We start from the raw sequence: 9,108 nt of genomic DNA, 5'->3' as shown, positions 1-9,108 counted from the left end.
TGTTGTTGTTTTTTCTTCCTATCTTCAAAACTATGAGATGCAATAGCTGGTATGAAGTTGTATATTAGGAGCTATCTGAGCTACAATACTTGCAGACTGGAATTTGAAAGTACAGATTAAACATATTCTTGTGAATATCAGTTGTCTAATACTGAATGTTATGCAGGTAAAGCGGGCTCTCTAGTAGATTAAAGTCTTAACTTTTTGTCTATATAAAAATTGGAATATTAATCCATCCTTACAAAACGTCAATAACTCTACTGATTGTCTGAGGAATTTGGAGCCGGCAATCAATTACAGAATACCGACTTAAATCACAAATCACAATGTATTACACGATGTATTACAATATGAAACATGTATGACATGCAAAGGAGCATACGAGATGATTGCGGGTTTTGATATTCAGAGATACGTGCTTGTCTTGACATTTAATGTATGTTGTTAGAGTTCGAGTAAAGTGACACCAGAATTATATATTTCATTTCAGAAACATTCCCATCAGTGATCAGCAGTACTTTAGGATGACTATTTACCGATTTGCTTTTCAGGTTTTTCATTTTTTTAAACTAATTTCATTTGATGATATACGAGCATTTTTCATATGTTGTACTTTAAATCTGCTTTACTGTAATGCATGTTACTATTATTGTGTCATATTAATTATTTGCTTGATTGTTTCAAGATTGAGATGAATTGTACGCTTTTGCGCTATATAGCGTGGCTTAATAATAATAATAATAATAATAATAATAATAATAATAATAATAATACTAATAATAATAATAATAATAATAATAAATAATAGTAATAAATAATTTTTAGTTATCATTTACTAGTTAATTTTATTGTGTACGCTGCATTATTTTATTATGTCAAACATATCAAGGCATCAGCAGCTGTTATCATTACGGTAAAGCTGACAGGTTGGCGTCTAGATAGCTGTTAACCTTCTTTTTGAAGCTGGTCCGTTTCACAATTCCTGGAATATGTGCTTAGAAAACATTCCATATGTGGGCTGAAGATGGAATGAAGGACCGTTCATGGCTAACAAGGTTTAGATGTTGGAGTTTAATTTGCAAAGTCGTGAGATCTAACGGAGCGGCGAAGACGAGGGTCAGTCTGGAGTTGGACATGTCAGGAAGTAGTTGACATATAGCTCCGGAACATTACCATCGATGGAACATAGTAGTGGCACCAACTGCTCCAACGGAGTGCCAAAGGCTGAATTTGGTTGAGGGAAGATGTTCTTCCACAGGGAGATCTACGATGCGAACATGTTTTCAAAACTAATTTCTTGCGAGCTGACAGGTTGTGAAGAGAACATTATTATTTGAATTCATTATAATCTGACACATGGCAATCTTGCCAGAAGGAGATTGTATCCAGAGCCTCCGAATTAGGCCCATACCATGCATGGGAGTGCATGGGCACCATTCTTTATATGACTCTTTTCGGAGCAACCTATCTCTCAGTGGATCACGGACAGTCCAATTGAACATCGTTTTATCAGGGCCACCGATCCTTCAGCACGCTATATAGCTGCAACATACCTTGAAAGATTCTTTTCATAGTCACCAAATCTTCGGTAGAAAAAGAGACATATCGTTTAAACGACTCTTTTCAGAGGCACCATTTTTTCGATAAGGTGCAATCTAAACTGGAGATTGTCAGACAAGGGGTAATCCACTGTGATATTAGACTAAAGGCAGTCTATGTGTACATGCAGAACTCCTAATAGGGGTTTCCTGAAGAAAGCGGAGTAAATACCAGCAACATCCTATTGAGCACACATCGGAAGCGTAAATGGGACATTCGATTTTATTGCACTACTATTATTACATTGAAAGCTGTAACTCACCGCCCTTTTTACTTGTATAGCTTCTCGTCTGTATAATTCAAAGTAAGGTTTCTACAAGGGAGTCAGAGACTGCTGCAAACAGCACCGTTAGATGCTTGAGGATTGCATTTTCTCTTCGAGAAAAAGAAAAGTAATAACCGTAGTGTCATGATCTGTGGAGACCAGAAATAGGTCTTCTTTGATTTCTCGTCGTATTGCATAACAATACTTACAGTTTCTCTTTATTGTTTTCCTATTGTAATTTCCAATGGTTTGTTGCATTGATTAGCTCAAGAAACTGTAAACTCAGTAGCGAAGTCATGACATTTTCAGAGGGGGGGGGGGGGTTAGAGGCAAGAGGGGCTAGGCAACTTTCAAGGACGAAAATGGTCAAAAGTGGGCTTAAAAAGCACAAAAGGCCTAAATATCTTCAATTTCAGGGCGGCCAGCATCCTACATTGAGGGGATGGGAACGAGTCCTCACTGGGGGAACAGCTGCTCCTTTACACCACGGGATAAACCACTGTATGAACTGTGAATCAGTCCTTTGTAGAGGTGAGAAACACAAATCAGTACGTACACAAATTGAACAGTGAGGTTGACTAACTGAAAACATAAATGACCCAATACATTCGTTCTGTATTTATTGCTATTACATGTTCTATCTTGGTCAAAGTTGCACATATCAAATCCTTTTTACTAACAGAAATCACTTACAAGAATTGAGATGCTCAATTAAGCAGTGATGTTGGCTTACCTGAAAACATGAAACGACCCGATGCATTCTCATGATTGTTAATCAGAGAAGATGTACGTCTTCTCTGCTATAATACAAATATTTTCATCTCGTCAAAGTTGTGGCTGTAATTGCATGAGAGCGAAATCGATTTAATGGCATGGAAAGTAAGGTAATCATGGTAATTTAAAATAAAATATTTGCTCATGAAAGGTGGACGTTAAATAAAATATAAAAGAATATTCCTACGGTAAAAATATAATTATGATAATGACTCAGGCGCTTATATTTATATTATTATATTTATAACATTATAGAAGTAATTATCTCCGAATAACTTTCAAATTGCAACGATGTAAGCAGCGTGCATGCTTGTGTCCACTTGTAAAGCCCCCTTTTAACATTGCGGTTAATAGAAAAATTAGTTTTTCTACTTGTGAATACACGTCTAAGGTTTTAATTGAACTCTTCGATTATTGATATATTTGAAAGTCTAATAATTTATCAAGAATACGCGACTATATATAGTTTTTTCTTCTTCAAAACTATGAGATACAATAGACTGGTGTAAAATTGCTTATTAGCAGCTATGCGTACTGCAATACTGGTAGACTGGAATTGGAAAGTAAAGCAAATTCTTTTGTATGCTTTGTGAATATCAGTTGTCTAATACTGAATGTTATGTAGGTTAAGCGAGCTCTCTAATAGATTAAAGTGTAACTTCTTTGTCTATATAAAAATTGGAATATTAATCCATCCTTACAAAACGCCAAGAACTCTATTGATTGTCTCGAGGAATTTGGAGCCGGTAATCAATCACAGAATACCGACTTAAATCACAAATCACAATGTATTACACGATATATTACAATATGATGCATGTATGACATGCAAAGGAGCACGGTGGCTCAGTGGTTACGGCCTTGGACTCATAATCTGACAGCTTGCTCAACGTGCGTGGGTTCGATTCCCCGTCCCACCACCGTGTTGCGCCCTTGGGCAAGGCGATTTGCCTCGCTTGCCTCACCCCACCCAGGTGCAATGGGAAGCTATTAGGGGTAGTTTACGGCATAAAGCGCTATATAAATATCTACATTTATTTATTTATTTATTTATTTATTTATTTAAAGGAGCATTCGAGCTGATAGCAGATTTTGTCAAGCTATTCAGAGGTGAGCATATAACGAGTATTTTTCCTATGCTGTACTTTACTGTAATGCATGTTACTGTTATTTTGTCATATTAATTATTTACTTGATTGTTTCATAGTATACGCATTCAGATGAATTGCACATTTTTGCGCTATATAGCGTGGCCTAATAATAATAATAATAATAATAACAATAATAATAATAATAATAATAATAATAATAATAATAATAATAATAATAATAATAATACTTTAAACGACTCTTTTCGGAGCCACCTGTCCCTCAGATGATCATGGACAGTCCAATTGAACATCGTTTTTCATGGCCACCGATTCTTCAACACGCTATATAGCTGCAACATACAACCAAATCTTCGGTAGAAAAAGAGACATCTAGTTTAAACGACTCTTTTAGAGGCACCATTTCTTCGATAAGGTACAATCTAAACTGGAGATTGTCAGACAAGGGGTAACCTACTGTGATATTCCGTACACTAAAGGCAGTCCATGTGTACATGCATATCTCCTAATAGGGGTTTCCTGAAAAAAGTAGAGTAATACCAGCAACATCCTATTGAGCAACAACTAGTTTTTAGTCCAGTATGCATAACTCACATATCGGAAGCGTAAATGGGACATACGATTTTATTGCACTACTATTATTACATTGAAAGCTGTAAGTCACCGCCCTTTTTACTTGTATAGCTTCTTGTCTGTAATTCAAAGCAGGGTTTCTACAAGGGAGTCAGGGACTGCTGCAAACAGCACCGTTAGATGCTTGAGGATTGCATTTTAACTTCGAGAAAAAGAGAAGTAATAACCGTAGTGTCATGATCTGTAGAGTCCAGAAATAGGTCTTCTTTGGTTTCTCGTCGTATTGCATAACAATACTTACAGTTTCTCTTTATTGTTTTTCTATTGTTCCAATGGTTTGTTAGCAAGCTGCATTGATTAGCTCAAAAAACTGTAAACTCAGTAGCGAAGTCATGACATTTTCAGAGGGGGGGGGTTAGAGGCAAGAGGGGCTAGGTAACTTTCAAGGACGAAAATGGTCAAAAGCGGGCTTAAAAAAGCACAAAAGGCCTAAATATCTTCAATTTCAGGTCGGCCAGCATCCTACATTGGGGATGGGAAATAGTCCTCACTGGGGAACAGCTGCTCCTTTACACCACGGGATAAACCACTGTATGAACTGCGAATCAGTCCTTTGTAGAGGTGAGAAACACAAATCAGTACGTACAAGAATTGAACACTGTTCAATGAACAATGAACAGTGAGGTTGACTAACTGAAAACATAAATGACTCAATACATTCATTCTGTAGTTATTGCTATTACATGTTCTATCTTGGTCAAAGTTGCACATATCAAATCCTTTTTACTAACAGAAATCACTTACAAGAATTGAGATGCTCAATTAAGCAGTGAAGTTGGCTTATCTGAAAACATGAAACGACCCGATGCATTCTCATTATTGTTAATCAGAGAAGATGTACATCTGCTCTGCTATAATACAAGTATATATTTTTTTATCTTGTCAAAGTTGTGGCTGTAGTTGCATGAGAGCGCAGAAATCCACTTAATGGCATGGAAAGTAAGGTAATCATGGTAATTAGAAAATAAAATATTTGCTCATGAAAGGTGGACGTTAAAATAAAATATAAAAGAATATTCCTACGATAAAAATATAATTATGATAATGACTCAGGCGCTTATATTTATATTATTATATTTATAACATTATAGAAGTAATTATCTCCGAATAACTTTCAAATTGCAACGATGTAAGCAGCGTGCATGCTTGTGTCCACTTGTAAAGCCCCCTTTTAACATTGCGGTTAATAGAAAAATTAGTTTGTCTGCTTGTGAATACACGTCTAAGGTTTTAATTGAACTCTTCGATTATTGATATATTTGAAAGTCTAATAATTTATCAAGAATACGCGACTATATATAGTTTTTTCTTCTTCAAAACTATGAGATACAATAGACTGGTACAAAATTGCTTATTAGCAGCTATGCGTACTGCAATACTGGTAGACTGGAATTGGAAAGTAAAGCAAATTCTTTTGTATGTTTTGTGAATATCAGTTGTCTAATACTGAATGTTATGTAGGTTAAGCGAGCTCTCTAATAGATTAAAGTGTAACTTCTTTGTCTATATAAAAATTGGAATATTAATCCATCCTTACAAAACGTCAAGAACTCTACTGATTGTCTGAGGAATTTGGAGCCGGCAATCAATTACAGAATACCGACTTCAATCACAAATCACAATGTATTACACGATGTATTACAATATGAAACATGTATGACATGCAAAAGAACCATACGAGATGATTGCGGGGTTTGATATTTAGAGATACGTGCCTATTTTGAAAGTTAATATAATGTTGTTAGAGTTAGAGTAATTCGACACCAGAATTATATACCGGTATTTCATTTCAGACACATTCCCATCAGTGATCAGCAGTTCTTTAGGGTGATTTAATATTTTCTGGTTTGCTTTTTACGGTTTTCTTTTCAAACTAATGTCTGGTGTGCTAACTAATGTTTTTCTTTTTCATTTGATGATATACGCGTATTTCTCATATGTTGTACTTTAAATCTGCTTTACTCTGTAATACATGTTACTGTATTATATAATTATTTCCTTGATTGTTTCATATGCGCATTGAGATGAATTGTACGTTATTGCGCTATATAAGCGTGGCTTAATAATAATTATAATAGTAATGATAATAATACTGATAATAATACTAAATAATAATAATGATAATAATAATAATAATAATAATAATAATAATAATAATAATAATAATAATAATAATAACAATAATAATAATAATAATAACCGATTCTTCAACACAATATATAGCTGCAACATACTTTGAAAGATTCTTTTTATAGTCACCAAAGAGACATCCAGTTTAAACGACTCTTTTAGAGGCACCATTTCTTCGATAAATGTGCAACCTAAACTGAATATTGTCAGACAAGGGGTACACCACTGTGATATTCCGTAGACTAAAGGGCAGTCTATGTGTACATGCAGAACTCCTAATCGGGGTTTCCTGAAGAAAGAGGAGGTAATAACCGCAACATCGTATGCACAACTCACACATCGGAAGCGTAAATGGGACATACGATTTTATTGCACTACTATTATTACATTGAAAGCTGTAAGTCACCGCCCTTTTTACTTGTATAGCTTCTTGTCTGTAATTCAAAGCAGAGTTTCTACAAGGGAGTCAGGGACTGCTGCAAACAGCACCGTTAGATGCTTGACGATTGCATTTTAACTTCGAGAAAAGAGAAGTAATAATTGTCGTGTCATGATCTGTGGAGTCCAGAAATAGCCCGGGAGAAATAGGCCTTCTTTGATTTCTCGTCGTATTGCATAACAATACATGTACTTAAAGTTTCTGTTTTTTTGTTCTCCTATTGTAATTTCCAATGGTTTGTTAGCAAGCGCCATTGATTAACTCAAGAAAGTGTGAACTCAGTAGCGAAGCCTTTACTTTTTCAGGGGGCAGTAGGGAACGAAGGGCTAGGTAACTTTCAAGGAGGAAAATTTGACGAAAATGGTCAAAAGTAGGCTTAAAAAGCACAAAAAGGCCTAAAAACCTTCAATTTCAGGGCGACCAACATCCTACAGTGGAATAAGGGCTGGGAAAGACTCCTCACAGGGGGAACAGCTGCTCCTTTACCCACAGATTACTGTGTTTTATCCCACGGGCTAAACCACTGTATGAACTGTGAATCACTCCTTTGTAGAGGCGAGAAACAGATAGTCTGATTCGTGTCCGTTGTTGAGGGTAACTCCTATTATGCAACAGAATGCAGCAGTGGAATAGAAGGTGGGAAAGACTCCTCACAGGGGGAACATCTGCTCCTTTACCCACAGATTATTGTGCTTTACCACGGGCTAAACCACTGTATGAACTGTGAATCACTCCTTTGTAGAGGCGAGAAACAGATAGTCTGATTCGTGTCCGTTGTTGAGGGTAAATCCTATTATATGTGATGCAACAGAATGTAGCAACAGAAATGTGGTCATGTTTGTATTATGTACTATGAACATATTAAAAACAAGCTTAAAGAGTTTTCCTCTTTTCATTCTTTTTTTTCCATGCATGCAAAATTTAATGCTCATTGGATTGCATGACAGACATATTCCACTGCATTAATTAAAAGCTCGTTAAATCCTTAATTACTAAAGTTCATTGAGATTAACTATTAAGCAATTATAGTATATAAAAATAAGATTCACACTTTGCAACTGCATTTTTATGTCTAGGCACCGAAGTGCATAAATTTTATTGATGCACACCAACTTCCCATTAAATTTACACTCCTCCGCTTCCGGCTCCTCCACTTCCGGCACCACCCCTGAATAATTAACTTAATTAAGCTGTTGCAATTAATTAATATATTTGTTTAATTGTACTTGTTATTAATTCATTAGATTAACAATTTCTCTTCAAAATAAGAGCAAAAACATTTGTTCATGATGGATTTGAGCAAAAATATAGGAATAAGAAGACAAAATGATTTGCAAAATGTGACAGCCCTGCATGCCTTTTTTAGGGTCCCAGTATAAAAAAAAGCATTACCACGTACAAGAATTGAGATGTTGAATTAAACAGTGAGGTTGACTTTATGAAAATATAAAATATAAATGACCTAATACATTCGCTCTGTAGCTATTTGCTATTACATGTATTTAAATCTCGGTCAAAGTTGCACATTATCAATGGTTGCAATTAGTAGAAGAATTGAGATGCTCAATTAAGCAGTGAGGTTGGCTTACCTGAAAACATAAAACGACCCGACGCATTCTCATTATTGTTATAATCAGAGAAGATGTACATCTTCTCTGCTATAATACAAGTATATATTTTTTTATCTTGTCAAAGTTGTGGCTGTAGTTGCATGAGAGCGCAATAATATAATTTAAAAAAAAAAGAATATACGGTAAAATATAATTATGAGAATGTCTCAGGCGTATTTAATATTTATAACATTATAGAAGTAATTATCTCCGAATAACTTTAAAATTGCATAGAATGGAGAATTGTTTTTCTACTTGTGAATACACGTCCAAGGTTTCAATTGAACTCTTCGATTATTGATAAATTTATCAAGAATACGCGACTTCTTCAAAACTACGAGATACAATAAACTGGTATAAAATAATTTTGCTTATTAGCAGCTATGTGTACTGCAATACTGGTAGACTGGAATTGGAAAGTAAAGCGAATTCTTTTGTATGCTTTGTGAATATCAGTTGTCTAATACTGAATGTTATGTAGGTTAAGCGGGCTCTCTAATAGATTAAAGTGTAACTTCTTTGTCTATATAAAAATTGGAATATTAATCC

This window comes from Amphiura filiformis, chromosome 6, assembly GCF_039555335.1.
Source record: "Amphiura filiformis chromosome 6, Afil_fr2py, whole genome shotgun sequence".
Lineage (NCBI taxonomy): Eukaryota > Metazoa > Echinodermata > Ophiuroidea > Amphilepidida > Amphiuridae > Amphiura > Amphiura filiformis.
The sequence above is the reverse complement of the archived record's forward strand: the minus strand, read 5'-3'. Positions refer to the sequence as shown.